Genomic DNA, 26,962 nt, shown 5'->3' with positions numbered 1-26,962 from the left:
TACACCATTCTTCCAAACTGATGGTAGTAACCCCGTCACCCATATCTTATTGAATAGCTTGGTCAAGATCATTATTAATCTATCCCCCTCCACCATAAACATTTCCGGAAATAAACCATCCTCCCCTGGTGCCTTATTATTCTTTAACTGTTTTACTGCTTTCTCCACTTCTGCAAGCCTCAACTCTCCTGTTTCTATATTTAAATCTTCCTGAGCAGACGGTATATCCTCTTCTGGTGGTATTGGTCTATTAAGAACTGTCTCAAAATGCTCTTTCCATCTATTTTTAATATCTCCATCTTTGGTCAATAAATTTCCTTCCCTGTCTCTAACTGGTATTTCCTTGCGTTTACCTGCACTACCACTCAGTTCTCTAATCGATTCATATGCTATTCTTTGACTCTGTCCATCATTTTTGTTTATTAAGATTTCAGTCTCTGCAACCTTTTCATCCACACATCTTCTTTTATCTCTCCTAGCTAACATTCTTACTTCTGAATTCAAACTTCAGTACGCAGCTCTTGCTAATTCAATCTCTCGTTCATCAACGCATTGCATCTCATTCCTCAATTTAGCCTCACCTCTCTTTTTTATCATATCCCACGTTTCCTCTGATATCCATTTCTTTCTCCTGAATCTATGTCTCCTTCCAATCGTACATTCAGCAGTCTCATGCAAAATTTTGTTCACATCCTCCCACATCTCATCTACTCTTCTCTTCCCCTCTTCCAACGTTTCCAACACCAAAAACCTATTTCTGCATTCTAATCTGAATTCCTTCTTTTCTTCTCCTTCCCTTCTAAGCTTAACAATATCGTATCTACCAACACCAGATTTTTCCTTCTTCTGATTTTTAAGTTTAAACCTTATTTTTGCAATGCTGAGTTGATGGTCACTACCAATATCCGCTCCACGTTTAACATGAACATCTAGCAGAGAACTTCTATGCCTCCTACTGATAGCGATGTGATCAATCTGATTTTTATATTTTCCACACGGAAAATATATATATATATATATACAGTATATATATATGCCAACGGCCATACCACGTTCAGTACACCGCTTCCTGTCCGATCAGCGAAGTTAAGCAACGTTGGGTCTGGTTAGTACTTGGATGGGTGACCGCCTGGGAACACCGGATGCTGTTGGCATAACGTTCTCTCTACGTGTCAAGTGGGGTTGGTGGAGGATTAGTGCCCCTCCCTGTAAAACAATTAACTCTAAGCCCTTGGCCACCCCGTTTGGGATACATGGCGTCTGGCAATGAATGAATGAATATATATATATATAATTATAGAGGTATAAAGCTTTTAGATCAGATAATGAAGGTAATGGAGAGAGTTTTGGAAGGTATGATTAGAGAAAGAGTGAATATTGATGAGATGCCGTTCGGGTTCATGCCAGGTAGGGGGACCACTAATGCCATATTCATTGTTCCACAGCTTCAGGAAAAATATATTGGTAGGAGAAGGGATCTTTATTTTGTTTTTGTTGATTTGGAAAAGGCCTTTGACAGAGTCCCTAGAGAGGTGGTGAAGTGGGCAATGAGAAAGCTTGGCTTGGAGGAGTGGCTGGTTAGGGTGGTTATGGCCATGTATATGGGTGCTCACACCCAGGTGAGAGTGAAAGGAGATTTGAGTGATGAGTTTTCCGTGAATGTTGGTGTGCATCAGGGGTCAATCTTGAGTCCCATGTTGTTTATCATGGTACTTGAAGCCCTTTCACGTGACTTTAGAAACGGACTCCCGTGGGAGTTGTTGTATGCTGATGATTTGGTGTTGATTGCAGAGAATGAAAGGGAGGCGGAGGAAAGGTTTAGGAAGTGGAGAGATGGTATGGGGCGAAAGGGTTTAAGGGTAAATGCAGATAAAACAAAAGTGATGATATCTAGGGTTGGTGGCGGTACGGTCAAAGACGAGGGAGAGTGGCCATGTGCAGTTTGCCACAAGGCCGTGGGAAGTAATTCCATCTTGTGCGGTGCGTGTGATAAATGGGTGCATAAGAGATGTAGTGGTATCAGAGGTAGACTGCGAGATAATGCTGATTTTATGTGTACGGCGTGCTGGGGTGAGCAGGTGGAGATTGTCAGACATGAAAGGATTGAACTTGCTGGTGAATCTCTTGAGTGTGTGGAAGAGTTTTGTTATTTGGGAGACATGTTGTGTGCTGGAGGTGGGGCTGGAGCTAGCTCTGTGGCTAGGGTGAGAAGTGGTTGGAAGAAGTTCAGGGAGCTCTTGCCTCTCCTGACATTGAGAGGGCTCTCCCTACGTGCTAAGGGGTCTTTGTATTCAGCATGTGTTAGGAGTGTAATGCTGTATGGCAGTGAGACCTGGGCAGTGAAGGAGGAAGACATTCGCCGGCTCAGACGTACAGAAATGACAATGATTAGGTGGATGTGCAGTGCGTCCCTGCGTCCAAGGCCTGGAGGGGCTGGGTTTACAATGGAAGAGTTGAGAGGTAGGATGGGACTGGAGTGTATTGGTGTTGTGATGAGGAGAGGTAGATTGAGGTGGTTTGGACATGTGGAGAGGATGGGGGATGATAATTGGGTGAGGAAGGTGAGAAGTGTTAATATTGGGGGTGGGGTTATGAGGGGCAGACCGAGAAAGACATGGGACGAAGTCATTAAGTGTGACCTTAGGGTTAAGGGACTGAACAGGGAGGCTGCAATGGATTGTGCAGCGTGGAAAGCCGCCATTAGGTGACCAAGGCCGACACATGCAAGCATGTTGGAGCCTTTAAAAACGAAAACGAAAACAAAATACACTCAAACCTCTATTTAAGGGACAAAATGGGGAATCAACTTGTCTCTTACTTGAAAATGTCCATTGTTTTACCACATATAAAGACAATCTTATTATGAAATGCAATGATTGCTTCACTTATCTTACTTATTTATATAATTGTGAAGTGGAGCGAATGATGAGGTGAAAGAGAGAGAGATTGTCCAGGTGCTGGAGGGTGCGAAAGTTGATGTATGCGGAATAACTGAAACTAAATGGAGAGGTGAGAATGTGAGAGAATGGGAGTATGGATGGGGCATATGTGCAGGAGTAGGTGAGAATGAGAGGGCAAAAGAAGGAGTAAGTATAGTTGTGAGTAAAAGATGGAAGAAGAGCATAAGAGAGTATGGATCAGTTGGGTCAAGGATTGTGTGGATAAGATTGAAAGTTGGACTACAAATGTGGGCGATTGTGTGTGTGTATGCGCCAACGCAAGGTTGTGCAAGCAGAGTGAGAGAAGAGTTCTGGACAAATGTGGAAATGTGCATGGAAAAGTTTGGAAGGAATGAGAGAGTGTTTTTGATCGGTGATATGAATGGTAAAGTAGGGAATGTGAAGGTGCATGGAATAGTTGGTGAGTGGGGTGTGCCTGCTGAGATAGATAAGAATGGCAGTGCGTTAGTGGACAATTATGCTGGGAGAGGGTTGGTGATAGCCAATACTCTCTTCAGGCACAAAATGATCCACAGGTATACATTTTGAGTGATGAGAAGGGTGGGTGATGAACTGAATGAAAGGAAGGCAATGATTGATTATGTGTGTGTGGATGAAAGGATGCGAAAATGTATAATGGATGCAAGAGCTTATGGAGGTTGGGGGAGTGGACTTTCTGATCACTACTTGATGGTGGCCAGAATCAAGATCCATTTAAGATGGAGAAATAGAAGAAGGGAAGGACGGGAAAAAGGAGTATTTCTAAGGAGAGTGGAAAGGTTACAAGAGCATGAGAAAAAGACAGAATATAAGAGAGAAGTGGAGGAACGATTGGGCAAATATGAATTGGAGCAGATGGGGGACGTGGAAGGTGTGTGCAGGATATTCACTGAAGAAATATGTGCAGCATGTGATGTGGTGAGTGGGATGAAGAGAAGACAGAGGGGGGTGCAAGGAACAGCGTGGTGGAATGAAGAGGTGAGACAAGCTGTGGCACAAAAGAAGGAAGCATACAATGAATGGATGAGAAATAGGGGACTGGAAGAAGTTGAGAGGCGGAAGAGAGAGATATATGCAGGAAGAAAGAGAGGGGTGGAAAGATTAGTAAGAGAGTGTAAGAAGAGAGCGGATGAGGAATTTGGAAGGAACTTGAGTGTAAAGTGGAGGGACTGTAAGAAAATGTCCTGGAAAGAGGTGAAAAGAGTAAGACAGGGTACAGGTGAAGTTAGCAGGGGAGTGAAAGATAAAAATGGTAGATTACTAGTGGAGAAGGGAGAAAAAGTGAGCAGATGGAGAGAATACTTTAAGGAATTGTTGAACACAGAGGATGGAAGTAATGCGAGTATAAGTGGCTGGGGAATGGCTGGGAGAAGGAAGGAGATTAGAAGACAGGAGGAAATCAGTAGGATAGAAGTTGGGGAAGCAATGAAGAAAGTTAAATTGGGGAAAGTCCCAAGAATTCATGGAGTGTGGTAAAATGCTGAAGCATGGGGGAGAGATGCTAGTAGAATGGATGTGGAAAATGTGCAGATTGGCCTGGGAGGAAGGTAGAGTCCTGGAGGATTGGAAGTCAGGTATAATTATTCCCTTGTACAAAGGAAAAGGGGAAAAAGAAGTGTGTGGTAATCATAGGGGCATTTGTCTTTTTAGTATAATAGGAAAAGTGTATGATAGAATACTTATTGACAGAGTTAGAGAAAGAACAGAGGAATTAGTTGGAGAAGAACAGAGAGGCTTTAGGAAGGGAAGAGGTTGTGTAGATCAGATATTCATTCTTAGATCTTTAGTGGAAAAGTTTCTAGAGACGGGAAAGAAGTTGTATGCGGCTTTCATGGATTTGGAGAAAGCATATGACAGGGTGGATAGACGAGGATTGTGGAAAGTGTTAAGAATATATGGAGTAGATGGGAAGTTGCTGAATGCTGTGAAGAGTATGATGGTGCTAAGGCTGCAGTGCGTGTGGATGGTGAACTGAGTGAATGTTTCTCTTTGAAGGCTGGGTTGGAACAGGGCTGTGTCATGTCTCCATGGTTGTTCAATCTGTACATGGATGGGGTAATAAAAGAGGTACAAGGTAGGGTAGTGGATGCTGGAATGGCCATGGTGAGAGAGGGTAGTGTTTGGAAACTCCCTGTACTGTTGTTTGCGGATGATAATGTGTTGTTGAGTGAAGACAAAGGAGAGCTGCAAGGCTTGATGGATGAGTTTGGGAGAGTGTGTAAGAAACGGAATCTATAGGTGAATGTAGGGAAGAGTAAAGTGATGGTCTTTGAGAGAGGTGAAGTCAGTGAATGTACAGCGAGGTTGGATCGTGAGGAATTGGAAAATGTGAGTATGTTTAAGTACTTTGGTAGTGTGATGAGTAAGGATGGAGGTTTGGAGGGTGAAGTGCTTGAAAGGGTACAGCAGGGAAGAAAGGTTGCTGGTTCTTTGAAAGCAGTGATAAGAAACAGGGAAGTGAGCATGGAAGTGAAAAAGTTACTACATGACAGTATTGTGATACCAACTCTAACGTATGGAAGTGAAGCTTGGACATTCTTGGAAGGACACAAGTCAAGAGTGAAAGCAGTGGAAATGAGTTATTTAAGGGGAGGCTGTGGAGTCACATGGAGAGACAGGCTGACAAATGAGGATATAAAGGAGCGTTGTGGTGTGGATGTGGATGTGATAGGAAGCATTATGAGGAATACACTGAGGTGGTTTGGCCATGTGGAGAGGATGGAGGGTGAAAGACTGATGAAGAGAGTGTATGTGAGTGAGGTGGAGGGGGGAAGAGGTAGGGGGAGGCCGAGAATAAGATGGAGGGATGGGGTGGAGAGGTATATGAGAGAGGGGGGTGTGACTTGGGAGAGGGGCAGTGAAATGGTGGGGGACAGGGCGACGTGGAGGCAATTTGTTTGTGGCCACCCCACACGGGATTGAGGCATCTGGCAATAGATAGATAGAGAATATTATTTTACAGGTACTGTATAAAGAAACATATTACTGTTTCAAGCAGCGGACTTTTTGAATGGTCCTGTCCGTCTGTCAGGTAGAATATGGAGTCCCTTAAATCCGAAATCCCTTAAATGGAGGTCCCTTAAATCGAGGTTTAAGTGTATATACGGTATATATATATATATATATATATATATATATACAGTAAACCCTTCACAAGTCAAACTATACGGGGCTCTACCCTGGTTCGAATTACCGAATTTTTTGTCTTACCGAATTTTCACCCCAGAAAATTGCTAAGACAATACCAATTACTTGTCCTTTCAACACTAAATTAAAGGAGCATATATAAATAAGTTATGACAAAAAAACAATTCAGAGCATTTAATATACCTTTAATTTGTAGAAAATCATTCATAGAGGTAGTACAGACCTGTCGGCACCTTGTGTTGGAGATGGATTTTTACCTCCCAAATTGCAAAGACAATATATACTTATTACTTGTCTTTTCAACACTAAAGTAAAGGAGCAAATACAGGGTATAAATGAATAAAGAAAAAAAAAAAAAAAAAAAAATCAGTGCACCTAATTTACCCTTCGGTACACGTAATACAGACCCGTCAGCAGCTTGTGTTGGAGATGGAGGTGGTGGAGTTCACAATTTAACGTAACATTCTAAACAGTGCCCAGTACAGTACAATCCCTGCTATCCGGTATCCAGACAAACGGAATACTCAGAAAAACATGAAAATTCAAGGGCTGGTAAAAACGTAAGTTATAACTGTGTGTCATTTTGAATGGACCGCCAAACCGCCGTTTTATCGTGTCACACGAGGCTGGGTGAAGTCGGACTAAGTGAGATGAAGGCATTTCTGGCTAATGTAAATCCCTAGTAAATCCTCTTAGCCAGCCCTCCTCTTCCCTCTTTCCCCTACTTGAATTCAGTCATCCTCCACACCGTCCACAATTTCCACAAATCACCAGTCTGCTTTTTACCACCAGACAGTAAACAACCTCTCATGCTGTTGTGTTGCTCTGATGAAAGGTAATTTCAACACTTCAATATGCCTAAAGAGCAAACTAAACGTAAGCGTGTCGTGCTTACCTTGAAACAGAAGCTGAACATATGCAACAGACTTGAAAAAGGCAAACATTATAAAACACTGATGACCGAATATAATGTAGGAAATCCAACGATTTATGATATCAAGGCCCAAGCATCCAAGCTCAATGAATTTTTCATGAAAAGCGAGACAAGTAAGTCCATTGAAAAAAGGCATATCATCGTTCGAGTGGTTTTGCTTAGAAAGATCTAGGGGAGCACCTATTTCTGGTCCTCTTATACAAGAAAAAGCAAGAGACTTTCACAGTAAAATGAATACAGAAGTCGAATGTGATTTCAGTATTGGATGGTTAAATCGTTTCAAAGACAAGCATGGAATTTGTAAACCAGACATCTCGGGAGAGAGCAAATCAGCAAACGCCAGTGTTTTTCTTCCTAACGGACCGACTCTAACTTGCACCACATAAATTAATCTTAGAAAGCATGTGTGCTGGCAGAGATGAAAAAAAAAAATGTTAATAGGAATGAAGGATTACTTTGTTGGAAGAAAAAAAAATGCTTGGACTTCATATGTACAGTACATCATGTATTTTATTTTGTGCAAAACAGCTGATTAGCAGGTGAAGGGTGGAATGGTGGAGGTAAGTCGGGGCCGGGATCGTAAACAAAGCTTGTGTGGGGGCACAGGTGTGATAATTTGACAGTGCAGTCTTAACATCAGTTCACCAATAAATGCTCAAGATTTTATTTCTTTATTTTTCCACTTTTATGAGTACAGTACATACAACGAATACTTCAGTAGTTAACAGAATGGTGCAAAACAGATAGTGGTGAAATGGTGGTGGTCTGTCGGGGCCGGGACCGTAAACAAAGCTGATGTGGGGGCACAGGTGTCGTGATAATTTACCAATAAATATTCAGGATTTTATTTCTTTAGTTTTCCACATTTATGAGTACAGTACATACAAGAAATTGTTCTGTAGTTAATAGAATGGACTTGTGCATTTTTCAGTACTGCAAGGCATTGCATGCACGTGCATTATGATCATGGTGTGTGTTTACGAGGCAATATTTCAGGTGGAATCTCTTAGTGTGGCCCCTGATGTGAGTGGTGAGTACCTGAATTGTATTTACTGCTGTGATAATTATCGCCTTTGTATAGATTTGAATATCAGAACTACGGGAAAAATCTGTAACCGGGAAGGTAAATTCCCCAAGCCGCCCAGTTAACTGGGATTGTACTGTATTTATTTCACTGAACATTAAGAATTAAATGTAATCATTATAACAGACTGCAATGCAATACTTGCAGTAATAATAATACAACTTTAATCATGATCACTTAACACTAAGTCACACGCACACATTTTTTTTTTCATTTAGTCAAATTACAGTTTTCATAAACAAACACACAGACACTATTCGGTGTCTGTGTCAACACTACTTGAAGTGCTGGCTATCTGAAGAGCTGTTGAAGCAGAATCGCTGCTGGAATCAGGAGGAGAGATAGGCCGATGCCTTGGCATAGGCTTAAAGAAGTCAAGAATCTTCACCTGCTTCTGCTGCAAATACTGGCGATGAATTCCCTTGTAAAAAGGAAAAGGGGAAAAAGAAGTGTGTGGGAATCACAGGAGCACTTGTCGTCTTAGTGTAATAGGAAAAGTATATGGTAGGATACTTAATCCGACATAATAGAGCCAAAGGCATGTCCAGAAACTGGTCCCATCTGGAAAGTGGGCACCTGGCTCCTGGACTGGTACTTAAGGACCCTAACACAGCCTAACTTTGAAAGCCACCTAAATAACTCCCTACCGGACATGCATAGCATCTATTTAAACCTATTTAAGACACTATTCACACCAATAATTGACATAAAGCATGAAGTAAATGAAAAGGAACCAAAGAATGAGGAATTAGAAGTGACTGTACCTCAGCCAGGGTACTTACAGCACGTCTGTGGCCGCCATCTCTAGGGCTTTAGCAGTGGTGAAAATGCTCTTGAAGCACATACAGTAATCCAGTGTTGTGCTACACTTAATTCTTTGCACTGTGAGTTATAATTGTTTAACACTGCACATTGTTCCTAACTGCATCACACCAGTTTCAACTGCCAGTTTCAACCACCAATTTGTACTCCACAGTTGATCCTTTGCACTCTAAGTTCTACTGTAATTTCTTAACACTGCACAACAATGTAAATTCCTGTATAGTCTAGTGGCAAGGTATTGCAGTTTATTCACTGTTTATTCACAAAAAAACGAGCACATGTGGCTTCCATTGCAACAAGCATCTACTCACCATCGAAGTTTGGCAGTAACTGTTGATGACGGGGAAACAAGAGTTGCCAGATTGCAACGGCCACATTACCAAACTCCTCAATTTTCATTACTAAATTTAACTTTTCATTACCAAACTCGTAAAGCTAGCATTTATTCTTCACTAATTATATATACAAGTGGAAATACATGTAATCCCTCTCCTTATAATTAACAGCATGTTGATTATTTTCACGCTATGTAGGCTAGGAGATTATTCAGAGAGAGCAAACAATCCACAATCTCCATCCTATGTATCCTCATACATGTGAAAAATCCGTCCGGTAATGCATTATTCTGTTTCATTACCAAACGAATTTTTCATTACCAAATTGGCCCACATTTGGTAATGAAAAATACCAAATGGCAACTCTGAAAGGGGACGGGGGAGGAAGGAAGGGGTGAAGGGGCCATGGTGTAAACCAGCTGTTCGGCGCCGCGCGGCAATTTCAAATTACGGGTGGGAAAAAATTAGGATTTTGGGGGTATTTTTTTTTTTTTTTGGCTGTTTTTGGGTTCCTAAGGTCCAGGTTCACAATGTTCAGTAAGCGGGGTGTCCGGAAAGTACGGGGATTACTGTGTGTGTGTGTATATATGTATATATATATACACAGTCCTTCCTCCAATTTTGCGAGAATATGGTCGACAAAAACCCTCGCAAAATCAAAATTTGCAAAATTGAAACAAATAAATATATGAATTATGGGCAAATTAGTTGACATTACCCCACGCTAAGCACTTTTTCCCACTCTTTCTCTCGACTCTACCTCTTAATTTTACGATGATAAATGAATCAAACGTGAACTGATGTACTGTACAGTGATATTAATAAGAAAACATCTATCTATCTATTGCCAGATGCCTCAATCCCGTTTGGGGTGGTCACAAACAAATCGCCTCCAAGTCGCCCTGTCCCCCGCCATTTCAATGCCCTGCTCCCAACTCACCCCCCCCTCTCTCATTTACCTCTCCACCCCATCCCTACATCTCATCCTCGGCCTCCCCCTCCCTCTTCCCCCTTCAACTCACTCACATACACTCTCTTCGTCAGTCTTTCACCCTCCATCCTCTCCACATGGCCAAACCACCTCAGTGTGTTCCTCATAACGCTTCCTATCACATCCACATCCACACCACAACGCTCCATTATATCCTCATTCGTCCGCCTGTCTCTCCACGTGACTCCACAGGCTCCTCTTAAATAACTCATTTCCACTGCTCTCACTCTTGACTTGTGTCCTTCCAACAATGTCCAAGCTTCACTTCCGTACGTTAGAGTTGGTATCACAATACTGTCATGTAGTAACTTTTTCACTTCCATGCTCACTTCCCTGTTTCTTATCACTGCTTTCAAAGAACCAGCAACCTTTCTTCCCTGCTGTACCCTTTCAAGTACTTCACCCTCCAAACCTCCATCCTTACTCATCACACTACCCAAGTACTTAAACGTACTCACATTTTCCAATTCCTCACCATCCAACCTCGCTGTACATTCACTAACTTCACCTCTCTCAAAGACCATCACTTTACTCTTCCCTACATTCACCTTTAGATTCCGTTTCTTACACACTCTCTCAAACTCATCCACCAAGCCTTGCAGCTCCCCATTCGTCTTCACTCAACAACACAGTATCATCTGCAAACAACAGTACAGGGAGTTTCCAAACACTATCCTCTCTCACCAGGACCACTCCAACATCCACTACCCTACCTTGTACCTCTTTTATTACCCCATCCATGTACAGATTGAACAACCATGGAGACATGACACATCCCTCTTTCAAACCAACTTTCAAAGACAAAAATTCACTTAGTTCACCATCCATACGCACTGCAGCCTTCGCACCATCGTACATACTCTTCACAGCATTCAACAACTTCCCATCTACTCCATATATTCTTAACACTTTCCACAATCCTTGTCTATCCACCCTGTCATATGCTTTCTCCAAATCCATGAAAGCCGCATACAACTTCTTTCCCTTCTCTAGAAACTTTTCCACTAAAGATCTAAGAATGAATATCTGATCTACACAACCTCTTCCCTTCCTAAAGCCTCCCTGTTCTTCTCCAACTAATTTCTCTGTTCTTTCTCAAACTCTGTCTATAAGTATCCTACCATACACTTTTCCTATTATACTCAGAAGACAAATGCCCCTATGATTACCACACACTTCTTTTCCCCCCCTTTCCTTTGTACAAGGGAATAATTATACCTGACTTCCAGTCCTCCAGGACTCTACCTTCCTCCCAGGCCAATCTGCACATCTTCCACATCCATTCTACTACTATCTCTCCCCCATGCTTCAGCATTTCACCACACACTCCATCAATTCCTGGGGCTTTCCCCAATTTAACTTTCTTCATTGCTTCCACAACTTCTATCCTACTGATTTCTTCCTGTCTTCTCACCTCCCTCCTTCTCCCAGCCATTCCCCAGCCACTTATACTCGCATTACTTCCATCCTCCACGTTCAACACTTCCTTAAAGTGTTCTCTCCATCTGCTCACTTTTTCTCCCTTCTCCACTAGTAATCTACCATTTTTATCTTTCACTCCCCTGCTAACTTCACTTCCACCCTGTCTTACTCTTTTCACCTCTCTCCAGAACATTTTCTTACAGTCCCTCCACTTTACACTCAAATTCCTTCCAAATTCCTCATCCACTCTCTTCTTACTCTCTCTTACTAACCTTTTCACCTCTCTCTTTCTTTCCACATATAACTCTCTCTTCCGCCTCTCAACTTCTTCCACGCCCCTATTTCTCATCCATTCATTGTATGCTTTCTTCTTTTGTGCCACAGCCTGTTTCACCTCTTCAGTCTACCACACTGTTCCTTGCACCCCCCTCCGTCTTCTCTTCCTTCCACACACCACATCACATGCTGCACATATTTCTTCTGTAAATATCTTACACACACCTTCCACGTCTCCCATCTGCTCCAGTTCATATTTGCCCAATCGTTCCTCCACTTCTCTCTTATACTCTGCCTTTTTCTCATCCTCTTGTAACCTTTCCACTCTCCTTGCAACTACTCCTTCCTCTCGTCTTTCCCTTTTTCTATTCCTCCATCTTACTTGCATTCTAATTCTGGCCACCACCAAGTAGTGGTCAGAAAGTCCACTCCCCCAACCTCTATACACTCTTGCATCCTTTACACATCTTCGCATCCTTTCATCCACACACACATAATCAATCATTGCCTTCCTTTCACTCAGTTCACCACCCACCCTTCTCATCACTCGCCATGTATACCTGTGGATCATTTTATGCCTGAAGAGGGTATTGGCTATCACCAACCCCCTCCCAGCACAAATGTCCACTAACGCACTCCCATTCTTATCTATCTCAGCAGGCACACCCCACTCACCAACTATTCCATCCACCTTCACATTCCCAACTTTACCATTCATATCACCAATCAAAAACACTCTCTCATTCCTTCCAAACTTTTCCATGCACACTTCCACATTTGTCCAGAACTCTTCTCTCACTCTTCTAGCACGATCTTGCGTTGGTGCATACACACACACAATCGCCCACATTTGTATTCCAACTTTCAACTTTACCCACACAATCCTTGACCCAACTGCATTTACACTGGTGTGGTGTACGGGACTGGTGGCGGGGCAAGGCTTGGGTACGGCTACTGTGGCCCCACGGGGCCTATGTCATCACTATCACTGTCGGTAGATATTTCTTTGTTGGCCACCTGCATTCTACCATCAAATTGAGCACCTCCATAGTTCCTTGCAGCTTGCTTGATTTGTTCACTGTTCTTTAAAATCATTCTAACTGTCGATACACCAACACCAAACTCCCGACCAACAGCAGAGTTACCTTTACCTGCTTTTTTCCTTTCAATCATTTTCAATTTGGTCTGCAACTTTATTTTGTTGTTCTTCTTACCCGTTGGCACCATGATAACACTAATGCAAAGTTGGACTGCTGGGATATTGCGAGGAGCACCACGAAATTGTGAGGGTCAGTGACCTTGGTTGGGAACAGGTGCAAACAAATGTGGCAGGGTGGCAGACCACTGAACTAGGAGGCGCAGTACGCCCAGTGAACCATGACGTCACTACTCTGCGTGGCAAAGTAGTGTGGGAAGACTACTCTCCCACCACTCGACCTCGCAAAATGTGTGATCACTCGCAAAGTTCATGAATGTTAAAAAATACTGTACATGACTTTTGAAACTACCTCACAAAACTGGTAAATCGCAAAGTTAAAACTCGCAAAGTTGAAGGATGTATTGTACTGTACAGTACTCTTGCATCCAGTACACATTCATCCAATACTATTCTTGTCCAGTACGGTCAGCAAAAAAAAAAAATAAAATAAAATAATAATAATAACTTTTACTGTAGTACGGATCTGTTGGGCTAGTACAGATTGGCCACGCAAAGCGGGCCAAAGCCGAGGAGTTCTTCTCTAGTGCTGATGTGCTGCGTCCAGTACACTACTCCCACGCGCGCAGGAAGATGGCCAACACTGAGGAACTTTTCCCTAGTACTGCTGTGCCAGTCCAGTACGCCTTCCTCGTGACGTGTGCCAGTCAAATTGCAGTATTGCACTTTCCCCTGATGACAACCATGACGATGTGTCAGTGTGTGACTATGAGGGATTTATGAGGGAGGTTGAGGCAGAGATGCCTCCTCAGGATCCTAAAGGCCCTCTCCAGGAGGTCAGTAGGACCTCCTACAGCCTCAGAAGCTCCTCCCTCTACCCCCCCAAGCCCATCATCATGCACCTTAAAGGTTGGTAAAATCTTAGTCATATCAAAATATACTTAAGCTGAATTTGGGGGGAACTTTTTCAAGGCTTGTCTGACATTATTCATTTTTCCCATAAGGTCTGTTGTTTGTCCAGTATGGATTTAGTCCAGTACGGTAGTACTGTCTGACAAAAATACCATACTGGAGGCGAGGGTACTGTACATACAGTCTTTCCTCATACTTTGACGTTTTGCACTTCGACTATTCACGCTTCAACGTGACAAAAAGTTACCATTTTCCTCAAAGTTGGACGAAAATTTCACACTTCGACGTTACTCCCCGGCTGAGAAAACGCCAGCCACGTGTACCGATGCTCACTTGTTGGTAAATTACGACGAGGAGGTAACTGCAATGGAAATGACAGAAGAGATCAATAGTAAGCAAGAGGCTGAAAACCCAGAGCAGCGAAGGGAGGGCATGATGAGCATGCAGAAATTATCCCACTGTCTGTCTACCATAACAGAGCTGGTAATCACCATCGGTTCTGGGACAATTCGCCGTGAAGTCAATTCACCATCAAAACATGGACGATTCCCTGTCAGGACAATTCACACCCTGGATGATTCCCCGTCATTCTATAAATATACTTATTTTTAATCAATCAATTAGTGGTAGGTGGGGGCACTCACCATTCACTCATTCAATGTAGTGCTGCTGTCGGGTGTGTGCCCTTTCCTCTCTTCCATCCTTCTGTCTTTCTTTCCTTCATTCTTTCCTTGTCCTTCTGCCTACAGGTGACTTTACACTCCCTCTTCTGTCTTTCATTCCTTCATTCTTTCCTCTCCCTTCTGCCTGTGGGTGACTCTACACTGAGTGACAAGCCAAATGGTTTTCTGTACACCAGGAAACCATTTACTAAGCTGGGTGATAACCATATAACCAAAGTTTGGTGTCTGGTGGTTTAGTGGGTAATTGTGCTCCAATCGGATTGAGCCAGTGAAGGTTTATATCCAAGGGGTGGTAGGGGTTGATTGCTCATGCAATGCCACTCAGGGATGAGTGAGGCTGGTCACTCTCATCTTAAATATTGGGACCAACTGCCTAGCCCTGGGCTCCTTCATTCCTCATGGGGCAATGTAGGATTGGATGAAGGATGGATGGATTAATTAATCAATACTTTAATAACCATATTTCAGGGGGATCCATCAATGTCTAAGTTCAATAGCGTAGGCTTAGGATATTAGGAGTTGCACCTTTAGTCAATAATTAACTTATTTCTTCCTCGCTGTAGTTACCTTTGAATTATATTCTAGCATTGCCCATAGCTGTCTTCATTAATGACGGCAAAATGTCTTGTTATTGTTGTGATAGCGAATTGAAGACGGCAAATTGTCCCGAAACCCCACCATTGAAGCATACATCAGGACTGTGCCAGAGGTACCCGCAATCCTGTCCAGCTTAACTGCTACAAAGTCTAAACTGTTGGAAGTGTACGATAAGAGCATTAGGGAGCAGAAACAAACAAAAATAACAAGATATTTCCAGGAGAGACCAAATATAGCAGATATTATTAAAGCCTTGGATGTGTCTGGTACTGGGGATGAGGAGGAAGGAGAAATGGACAGAGAAGAGGCAGATGAACTGGTACCAGGGTTCGAGTTCGAAGGATTCGACCTAGGTGATGGTAATGGGTCTTCCCCAGAAAGGCCCATGTCACCTAGTCACTAGTGCCATCCACCCTGTACAGAAATTCACATGCCCTTCACACACACACACACACGCACACACATATTAGAAATGGGAATGAGTGAAAAACGACCGCACTCGACATCTAAAATGGGCAGTTAGAAAATTTGTAAAAGAAAAGATGCGGAAGACTTGGGAGTGATTATTCAGGAGTGAAGGAAGGAGAAAGAGATGAAAAACATGTTGAAAATAGATACAATTATGGGAAGGCAGACTCTGCTTCCTGAGGAACTTTTTCCAAATTGTTGACTGGAGTAAAATGAATACAATCACAAATGCTGATGAGAAATATGAGTTTCTGAAAGAAGTGTATAAAACAGGAGTTAGTAAAAATGTTCCAAAAGTTTCCGCAGCTATGGAATGGAAGAAGAATGGTTTAACAACAGATGTAGAATGGCATATGAGGCAAGAAAACGAGAATGGAATAAAGTGAGAAGAAGGTATAGTGAAAAGGTTTGGGAGGAGTACAAGCAGGCAAGAAATAAATATGTACAGGTGTGGAGAGAAGAAGAAAGGAAATATGAAAAATATATTGTAACAAAATGTAAAGGCCACAATTATTTTATAGGTTTGTAAATGGTAAAGTGAAAGTTAAGGACAGTATAATACAACTGAGGGATGGAGAGGAGACTTATGAAAATGAAGAATAATTGTGTGAAATAATGAATAACAAACTGCAGTCAGTCTTTGTGCTGGAAGAGGAATTTAGGGAACCTGAAATAGAACCCAGGATGACAAAAATGGCAGAAATTACAGCTGACGTGAATGAGGTGCTGCAGCTGATGAGGGATTTGGATGTTAGAAAAGCGAAGGGACCAGTTGTAGTGGCTGGATGAATCCTGAAGGAATGTGCTGACCAGTCAGTGTGGCCTGTTTATGTCATCATCAAGACTGCTGGAAAATGGACAGTTACCTAAAGATTGAAAAATAGCAAGTATTGTGCCAATCTTCAAGGGAAGAGATAGAGAAGATCCACTCAATTACAGACCTGTATCACTTACTAGTATTGTTTGTAAAATCTGTGAGAAAATTATTAGAAAAAGATGAATAAAGTATTTACAAGAAAATGAAGCGATAACACCAAGAAATCTGGCTTTAGGAAAGGAAGATCATGTATTACTAACCTATTAAGTTTCTATGGTAGGGTAATAGATGTCATACAGGAGAGAGAGGGATGGGCAGATTGTGTCTATCTTGATCTTAAAAAGCATTTGACAGGGTGCCTTACAGGAGACTGCTGTGGAAGTTGAAGACCTTTGGAGGGGTGCATGGGAAAGTATTAAAGTGGATGGATGATTAATAGCAAGGCAGATGAGAACAGTTATAAGAGACAAGGTTTCACAGTGGAGAAACGTGACTAGTAGAGTACTCCAGGGCTCTGTCTTAGCCTCAATAATGTTTCTGATATCTGTAAATGATTTACCTGAGGGTTTAAATAGTTACATGAGTATGTTTGCAGATGATGCTAAAATCATGAAACATATTAAAAGGTACTGATGGTTGTAAAAAACTGAGAGAGGACTTGGATAAACTCCACGGATGGAGCCAGACTTGGAAAATGGATTTTAATGCCAAGAAGTGTCATGTATTAGAAATGGGAATGAGTGGAAAAAGCCCGCTTTGGACATATAAAATGGGGAGTGAGATAATTTGTAAAAGAAAAGATGAGAAAGACTTGGGAGTGATTATTCAGGATGACCTGTCACCAGAAACACATATAAAAAATATCGTTGGAAAAACTTATGGATTACTGACCAACATGAGAGTGGCTTTAAACTATATGGATGAGGAAATGCTGAGGGAGTTGATAGTGACCATGATAAGACCAAGACTGGAGTATGCAACTGTGGTATGATCACCTCATTTGAAGAAGCATATTAATAAACTAGAAAGGGCTCAAAGAATGGCAACGAAGATGACACCATGCTTAAGGGAACTCACCTACGAGGAGAGATTGGTAAAACTGAAGTAACCAACACTGTGCGTGAGAAGGGAAAGAGGTGACTTGATCATGATATTTAGAAATGAAAGAGAATTGGAAAGGGTGGATAGAGAGGATCTATTTGTGTTGGATGATGGAAGAACAAGAGGTCATGACTTCATGTTGAGGAAAAGTAGATGCCTTAAAGATCTTAAAAATTTCCCGAACAGAAGCATAAGTATTTGGAATAACTTAGACGAAGAGGTGGTGCAGGCAAAGAACATTCATGTGTTTAAAACTAGACTAGATAAATGTAGATATGGAGACAGGACAACACAAGCTTAGCTCAATTCCTGTATACAACAAATAGGTAAATATAAATAGGTACACACACACACACACACACACAAAGTGGGAACACGTAGAATAAGAACAGAAAGAAGTGGTCAGCTTAAGAGAAATCATCCAGCAAGAAAGGGAAATGAACAAGAAAAAAATGGAAGAAAATGTAGTGAAAATACTAAAGAAAAAAGAGAAAATAGTGAGAGAAACTGTAGAAAGGAACAGATGTGTGGTAATATTTAGAAACAGGGAAGAGGAAGAAAAGGTTAGGTTCGTAAGACTTGAGAGAGACACGAACCTGGGGAGAGGAATATTAGGCAAGATTGACCCCGACGGAGACAAGTGGGTAAAAGAAATTGAAGAAGTAAAGAGGATAGGGCCTTATAAGAAAGGGGAAACAAGACCAATGAGAGTCAAATATACATCAGAAAGTGTAATAAATGAGATACTTAAAGTGACCTGGAAATTAAGCAAAAAGGCAGGGATGGAAAATATTATAATAAGAAAAGATTTGAATGAAGAAGAAAGAGAAGTTTTAAAATCATTGAAGGAACAAGTACAGGAAAAAAATGATAAGAGGACAGAGGAAGAATGTAATACTTTTTTTTGGAGAGTAATGGATATGAAAGTAAGGAAGTGGTATTTAAGGAAATAGAAGTGAAGGAAACTATGGGGGATGGCTGTGAAAGATCAGAAGTTGAGGAAGTGGTACGGACAGAGAGTAGGAGAGAAGAGGGTATTAAAAACGTCAAAAATAATTTGAAGGTGATATATACTAATGTTGATGGTTTCATATCGACAAGGATCGAAATTAACGATTTCTTGAGAGAACATGAACCTGATGTCATGTGCTTTGTAGAGACCAAATTAAGAGAAGATACTGATGTTCATTTGGGAGATGGTAAATACAAACTGTGGACAAAAGACAGAAAAGAAAAAACGGGAGGAGGAGTGATGATAGCAGTGAAGAACAACATAAATGTTGATACTGTGGAAATGGGAGAAGGCAGGGCAGAAGTGATATATATGAAATTAGAAACCGGAGAGAATGTTAAGAGAGATATGGCGGTAGTGTATGTTCCCCCAAAGACGAGGGCATGGAAGGATGACGAATACCATGAGATGTTGTCAGATAAGGCTAGCTATTTACAAAAAATAATTGAGAAAAGCAATAATATAATTTTGGTGGGTGAATTTAACTGTAAAGAGGTGAACTAGGAGGAATGGTACTCGGGAGGCGGTGAGGATTCGTGGGGCACTATGTTATTAAATATAATAATGAATAATGTGATGACTCAATGGGTCAAAGAAGAGACACAGTTTTGAGGTGAGGACACACCAGCAAGGTTAGATTTACTGTTTACCAAAGAACCCGATGTAATAGAATCATTGAAATATCTCTGTCCTTTAAGAAAAAGTGATCATGTGGTCATTGAGTTCCAGATGTTAATAGGGAACGTCGGGCCAAGAGACGAGCTTCATTGACAGGGAAGATCCAACTTTGGGAAAGCAGATTTTACAGGATTGAGAAACTTTTTTGAAAATGGAAATTGGAGAAAATTCAGAGAAACAAGAGAGATACAGAAGAAGTGGGATACCCTTCTAGACCTCTATAATTTGGGAGTGGAAAAATTTGTACCAAGAGTAAGAGGGAAAGAAAACAGGAAAAAGGAGTGGTTTAATAGAAGATGTATAACAGCAAAAAAAGAGAGAGATAAGGCGTGGAACAATTGGAGAAAGAGAGGTAACAACAGAACAAAGGAAGAATATAAAAGAACAAGAAATGAATACACAAGAATACGTAGAGAAGAAGAAAGGAATTTTGAAAAAGGTATAATAGACAATTGCAAGGATGAACCAAAACTGTTTTATAGATTTGTTAATGGCAAACTGAAACAAAAGGAAGGAATCACCAAACTGAAAGTAGAAGGAGAGGTCTTTAAGGATGCGGCAATGCAAGCAGAAATAATGAACAATCATTTCTAGTCAGTTTTCACTAATGAAAAGGAGTTTGTGGAAAGGGAGGGAATGACTAGACTTGTTCCGGTGATAAAAGATACAAAAGTGGAGGTACAGGAAGTGTATAAATTACTAGAAACTAAAGATGTATGGAAAGCCCCAGGACCAGATGGAATCTCTAATTCAGTACTGAAGGAATACAGAGAACAACTGGTGGATAAGATTCACAGTTTAATTGTGTGTTCTCTGGAAGGGGGGAAAGTGCCACAAGAGTGGAAAAGGGCAAATGTGGTACCAATTTATAAAGGAGGAAACAAGGAAGAACCCCTGAATTACATACCAGTGTCTCTAACCAGCATGGTCGCAAAATTGTGCGAAAGAATTCTGAAAGATAGATGGATAAAATATCTGGAAGAGATGAATATTTTGGCTGAATGTCAGTTTGGATTCAGAAGTGGAAGGTCATGTGTTTCTAACTTGTTAAGCTTTTACTCAAGAGCGATTGACGTGGTACAGGAGAGAGATGGTTGGGTGGATTTTGAGTACTTAGAGAAGGCCTTTGACAAGGTACCTCATAAGAGACTAATGTGGAAACTAGAATATATAGGAGGACTGAAGGGGAAACTTCTGGAATGGATGAGAGACTTTTTGAGAGACAGACAAATGAGGACAGTAATAAAGGATAGGATGTCTGGATGGAGGGAAGTAACAAGTGGAGTCCCTTAAGGCTCGGTGTTGGAGCCAGTAATGTTCCTGATTTACGTAAATGATATGGTAGATGGAGTGAACAGTTATGCAAGTCTGTTTGCTGATGATGTAAAGATCTTGAGGAAGGTAGAGGTTGAGGAGGATTGTAAAATACTGCAGGAGGATTTGGATACAATACACGATTGGAGCCGGACGTGGGAAATGAAATTTAATGTAAAGAAATGTAAAATATTAGAAATTGGTAAAAGTACCAGGAGGCCATCACCGAATTATTTGTTGGGTAATGAATTAATCACAAAAAGGAGAGAAGAGAAAGATTTGGGAGTGCTGGTCCAAGATAGTTTCTCACCAGAAAAGCACATTAACAAGATAGTTGGAGAGACTTATAAACTCTTGACTAACATAAGAGTAGCATTTCATTATATGGATGAGGAGATGATGAAAAAATTGATAGTGGCCATGACCTGCCCCAGGTTAGAATATGCAGCGGTAGTGTGGTCCCCACACACAAAAAAAGATATAAACAAGATTGAGAGAATACAAAGAACAGCAACCAAGATGGTCCCCAGTCTGACAGACCTGTCATACAGAGAGAGGCTGGAAAAACTGGATTTGCCTTCCTTAGAGGAAAGGAGAAAGAGGGGAGACATGATTGCAGTGTTCAGGACCATGGTGGGAGTAGATAAAATTGACAAAGAAGATCTGTTTGTATGGGATAAGAGAGCAACAAGAGGACACGGAATGAAATTGAAAACGTCAAGCTGCTTAAAGGATATCAAGAAATATAGCTTTCCTTACAGAAGTATAGACTTATGGAATAGCCTGGACAAAGAGATCGTCCAATCTAAAAACTTAAACGAGTTTAAAGCTAAATTTGACTTATTGAGAAACAGCGACAGAAACCCACGATCATAGTACATTCCGTGTATATCACAATTAGGTATATTAGGTAAATACCCGGAACGACTTAGACAAAGAGGTGGTGCATGAGAAAAACATTCATGTGTGTAAAGGTAGACTTGATAAATGTGGATATGGAGACAGGACAACACGAGCATTGCTCAATTCCTGTATACTACAAATAGGTAAATACACACACACACACATGCATGTGTGTAAAGGTAGACGTCCGTTACCGGCGCTTCATACCAACCAACACGGCCAGAGGCATTACCTAAATAAGTATCTTTGAATGAGTCAAGCTCTGTACCAGGTTAGACTAAATGATTTTTCATTATTAAAAGGAAAAGAAATAATAAGTTTAAATAAGACTGGTTCAAACAGAACAAAGAACCACGATGCGTTGAGTCAGCTGGGTTTGTTTATACTACAGCAACAGGGGGAAAGTGTACATATTCTGTAAGTACATACTCTGTTCATTTAGTATTACAAAATGGATACATACTTCAGTAAAACAAATTTGGAAAAGAAAAGGGATAAAAGTAAAAAGCAAAATGATGATTTCTACCAGGAACTGGTTGAAGTGCAGACTCAAAATAGACTGGTTGAACGTGTACACAAACTAGAAATGGCTTTCAAAAATGAAATGGATGAAATAAAGAAGGAAATGCACTTGCAAAAGGAAGAGATAGAAAAACTAGGAAGGGAGGCCAATAAGAAAGACACAACCATCAGTGAACTAACAGTGGAATTGAGTACGCTTAGGAAGAAAGTGAGTGAAATGGGAAGTACAGTAGTCAATCACGAGAGTGTTATGAAAGAGTTAAAAAATGACACAGAGATAATTAGACAAGCAAGCGGTCTTATGGACCAGAGCAGTGATATTGAGGAGAAGATAACACAGGTGAATGAAGCTGTGCAAAGCTACAAAAATGATGTAGAAACCACGTATGCTGAAATGGTGAAAGTAAAGAAGGACTTAGAAACAAGGGTGGGGGAAAAAAGCATTAAAAAGGAAGTGAAAAGAATAATCCAAAACAATCCAAAGTTAGTCAGAGATTCAGTAGAAATAAAAAAATCAATAGTAATCACTGGTATAGATGAGGAAGAAATTAAAAACAAGATCACTAGAGACAAAAAGGAGATGGCAAATGTAATGAGCTTACTGAAAGAAGTATCAGAGGAAATCTGTAGTAAAGACATAGAGGAACACAAAAGATTAGGGAAATACGAGAAAAGCAAGACAAGACCTCTAAAGGCGACTTTCCAGAGTGTAAACACTGTGGAAGAGTTACTAAAAAATGCAAAGAATCTTATGGAAAAAGAGGAGTTCAAAAATGTATGGATAAAAAGATGCCTAACACAAGAGGAACTGGAATTACTGAAAGAGAAAAGGGAGGAAGCAAAAACAAAAAATGAGGGAAGATCAGAAGAGGAGAAGAAGAAATTTTTTTTACAAAGTAATAGGATTGCAGGTACGAAAGTGGTACACAAACAGGATGGAAGAGAAAGGAGGAAGTTAGTAGAACCATGTCATGACAAGTATATAAACAAGACGATAAAGTTGATGTACTCAAATGTGGATGGAATGGTATCTAAATTACTAGAGATGAATGATTATGTCAGAGAAAATGAACCACAAATAATATGCCTAACTGAGACAAAATTAACACCAAGGATATCCAATGACATACTAAACTTAGAGGAATACAATATATGGAGAAGAGACAGAAATTTAAAAAAAGGAGGAGGAATTATAATATTAACTAAGAAAAATCTAAAAGTCAAGGAAATAAACCTAGATATACCATCACAAGTAGAACTGATTGCAGTAGAGATCGACACATCTGAAGGCAAAGTAATTGTAGCCAATTTGTACATGCCACCCAGATCAAACACATGGGAAAGAGACGAATATGAGGACCTGGCAGAGAGTACAATTCAGAGTATAAGATCCTTGCTACATAAAATGGAAGAGAAATCGGAAAGAATTATACTAACTGGGGACTTCAATACAAATATAAATTGGAATACTCTAGATATAAATAGCCAAGAAAGCTGTTGGGACCAAAAGCTCCTGGATCTCGTACAAGAGTTTTTCTTAATGCAACATGTGAGGGAAACCACTAGAAAAAGAGGACTTGATGTACCTTCAGTGCTAGATCTAATATTTACTAGGCAAGAAATTAACATTGACAGTTTAATATATCACCCTCCACTCGGCAAAAGCGATCATGCAGTACTAAATTATAACTTCAGGATAGCATATGACATAGTAAACAGCAATGACAGTTACAAAAAGAGCCTAAACTATAAAAAGGGAAATTATCAAGACCTAAAGAAGTATTTCTTAGAAGTTGACTGGGAAAATGAGCTTAGAGGACAAGATTTAAATGCTGTATATAAAAAATTTTGTGAATTTTATGAAATAGGAGTGCAGAAGTACATCCCCACAGCACAAAGAAGCAGATAAGAAAATAAAGAAATGGTTCAATACAGAATGTAAAAAATCAAAAGAAAGAAGAGATTTGTTGTGGCATAGATACAGAAGACACAATAGTGGAAGGGCGCATAATAATTACAAACAGGCAAGAAACGACTATACAAGAATAAGGAGGGAAGCCCAAAAACAGTTTGAGGAGGATATAATAAATAAAAGTAGTGATCAACCAAAGCTGTTTTACAGCTATATCAGAAGCAAAACCAAAGTAAAAGATATAATACAATCCATTACGGACGAGGGAATCACTTATACACAAGAGAAAGATATTTGTGAAGCACTAAATAAGAATTTCCAATGAGTTTTTACAGAAGAAAAAAATTTTGAGAGGGACTATGTGGAACACGCATGTCCACACATACTACTAGATATACAAATAGCAGAAAAAGTAATACAGGAGGAGTTAAGTAGATTAGACAGAGGAAAAGCAAGTGGTCCTGATGAAATTTCATGTTGGGTGTTACAAGAATGTGCAAAGGAGTTAAGTAAACCATTATTTTTAATTTTCAAGAAATCCTTGAGTCAAGGGAAACTACCTGATATTTGGAAAAAAGCAAATATAGTCCCCTTATTCAAGAAAGGAAATAGACAAAATCCTCTCAACTACCGACCAGTATCACTGACCAGTGTTGTATGCAAGGTATTAGAAAAACTTATAAGAAAAGCTTGGGTAAATCATCTAGAAGAACACAGTATGATAACAGAAAGACAGTTTGGTTTCAGAAAAGGAAAATCATGTGTTACTAATTTGTTGAGCTACTATGACAGAATAACAAACACAATACAGGAAAGGGAAGGATGGGTGGACAGTATCTATTTAGATTTCAAGAAAGCTTTTGACACAGTACCACACCAAAGACTTTTATGGAAGCTGTACCATCAAGGAGGAATTCGAGGTAAACTGTTTTGTTGGATGCAAGACTTTCTCATAAAAAGAGAAATGAGGACAGTACTAAGAGGAAACTACTCATCATGGAAAGAAGTGACTAGTGGAGTACCACAGGGTTCGGTGCTGGCACCAATCATGTTTTTAGTGTACATAAATGATATAAACAGTAACACTGGAAATGAGAGCTATCTGAATATGTTTGCAGATGATGCAAAAATACAAAGGAGAATTACTAGCACAGACTCTTGTAGGGAGTTACAAGAAGAATTAAATAAACTTCATGAATGGAGTAGTACATGGCAAATGGAATTCAATGTGGACAAGTGTCATGTAATCAAGTTTGGTAAAAGTGGAAAAAGACCTGATTGGGATTATAAGTTAGGAAATAAAACCCTATACACATCAGAAAGAGAGAAAGACCTAGGTGTGATTATCAATAACAGACTATCTCCGGCTGACCACATCAGCGAGAAGGTACGGAACATGTATACACTGCTTGCAAATATGAGAATAGCATTCACATACATAAATGAAGACATGCTAAGAAGGATAATAACATCATTCATTAGACCAACCCTGGAATATGCATCAATAGTCTGGAGTCCTCATCTCAAAACGCACATAGACAAGACTGAAAAAGTTCAAAGGGCCGCTACAAGATGGATACCATGCTTAGGGGACCTAAGCTACAAAGAAAGTCTAAATAAACCGAATCTACCAACACTACAGGAGAGAAGGAAAAGAGGTGACATGATAATGCTATATAAGTGCATATCAGGAAAGGAGAAAATAGACATAAATGATTACTTAACATATGGAGAAGCATCAGCAAGAGGACACTGCAAAAAACTGCATAAGAAGAGAGGTGATAAAGACGTAAGGAAATTCAGTTTCCCAAACAGAGCAATTGATCAATGGAATGCACTACCGAATGAAATAGTGTGTGCCAAAACAATTCACAAATTTAAGGATATGCACGATAAATATGGTTTAAGACACAGGACAGTACGAGCTTGACTCATTCCTGTAAAGATACAATTAGGTAAGAACAATTAGATAAGAACACACCTAGTCACTATCCCCCATCCACCCTGTATAGAACTTCACATGCCCTACAAGAACATCCTCACCTAACCCCTGCATTTGATTTTCTTTTTTTGTAAATTTTTCAATAAATTGTGTACTCGTCCATAAATTTTTTATTTTTAACTGTTATCATCATCCAGTTTGACCCTAATTACAATGTAACCTAAAAACATTTTTCTGTTCATTTTGTTAGGTATTTCTTGTGTCTGAGGATTTTTTTTTGAAAGGTTAGGTAGGTAACCCAGCTGTCCCTCCGGAACAATTTTAATTTTTTACATAAACAATCAACCTCATGCTTGGACGTTTCACAATTCACGCGGTTCTGACAAAACATACCTCCCTCAAAGTATGAGGAAAGACTATGTATAATATATATATATATATATATATATATATATATATATATATAAACAGTAACCTCTCAAATAACGCGAGGGTTAGGTTCCTGGAGAGGTTGCGTTAGTTAAAAACGTGTTATTTAAACAATTTTCCCATAAGAAACAATGGTTATATCGGGGGTTACGTTCCTGGACTCTGGGAAAGTCAACCCATTTGGGGAGTTATGCTACCCTAAACTTAAAAGCAACAATATTAATTTGAAAGAAGATCCACATAAATAACAAAAACAGTATATTTGGGGAGAAATAAACAATGTTTGAGCCCTAGTTGGGCCAAAGCGTTGTTTACTTCTCCCCAAATACATATTGTTTTTGTATTTTACGTGGATTTTCCTTCAATTCTGCTTCATTCACGGCATTGTGAAAGTTCCTTAACATTATTAATACATTAGTAGGTCATAAAAACACTACAGTAAAAGCAACATTTTCATTACAGTAAGTAGGTCACAAACAATAACAACACACAGCCTCACTTCATCTATGCATCACTTGTCATCTGCTGCTGTCCCTCCTCATTCCACTCCCCCACCTCCTGCTGCT

General features: G+C 40.3%; 1 protein-coding gene and 1 non-coding gene across 2 annotated transcripts in view; one reads left to right on the top strand and one right to left on the bottom strand.

The window, feature by feature from the left end:
• The window catches only part of gig (TSC complex subunit tuberin), a 686,003-nt gene that overhangs the window by 139,441 nt on the left and 519,600 nt on the right, over positions 1 to 26,962 (bottom strand). The window lies entirely within an intron of this gene.
• On the top strand, positions 1,036 to 1,154 carry LOC145392587 (5S ribosomal RNA). The gene has a single exon (XR_013896018.1). It is a non-coding gene; the product is annotated as a 5S ribosomal RNA (ribosomal RNA).

The sequence above is a fragment of the Coenobita brevimanus genome, chromosome 22 (genome assembly GCF_032717465.1).
Source record: "Coenobita brevimanus isolate Jiangsu-jjx chromosome 22, ASM3271746v2, whole genome shotgun sequence".
Classification (NCBI taxonomy): Eukaryota; Metazoa; Arthropoda; class Malacostraca; order Decapoda; family Coenobitidae; genus Coenobita; species Coenobita brevimanus.
The sequence above is the reverse complement of the archived record's forward strand: the minus strand, read 5'-3'. Positions and strand labels throughout refer to the sequence as shown.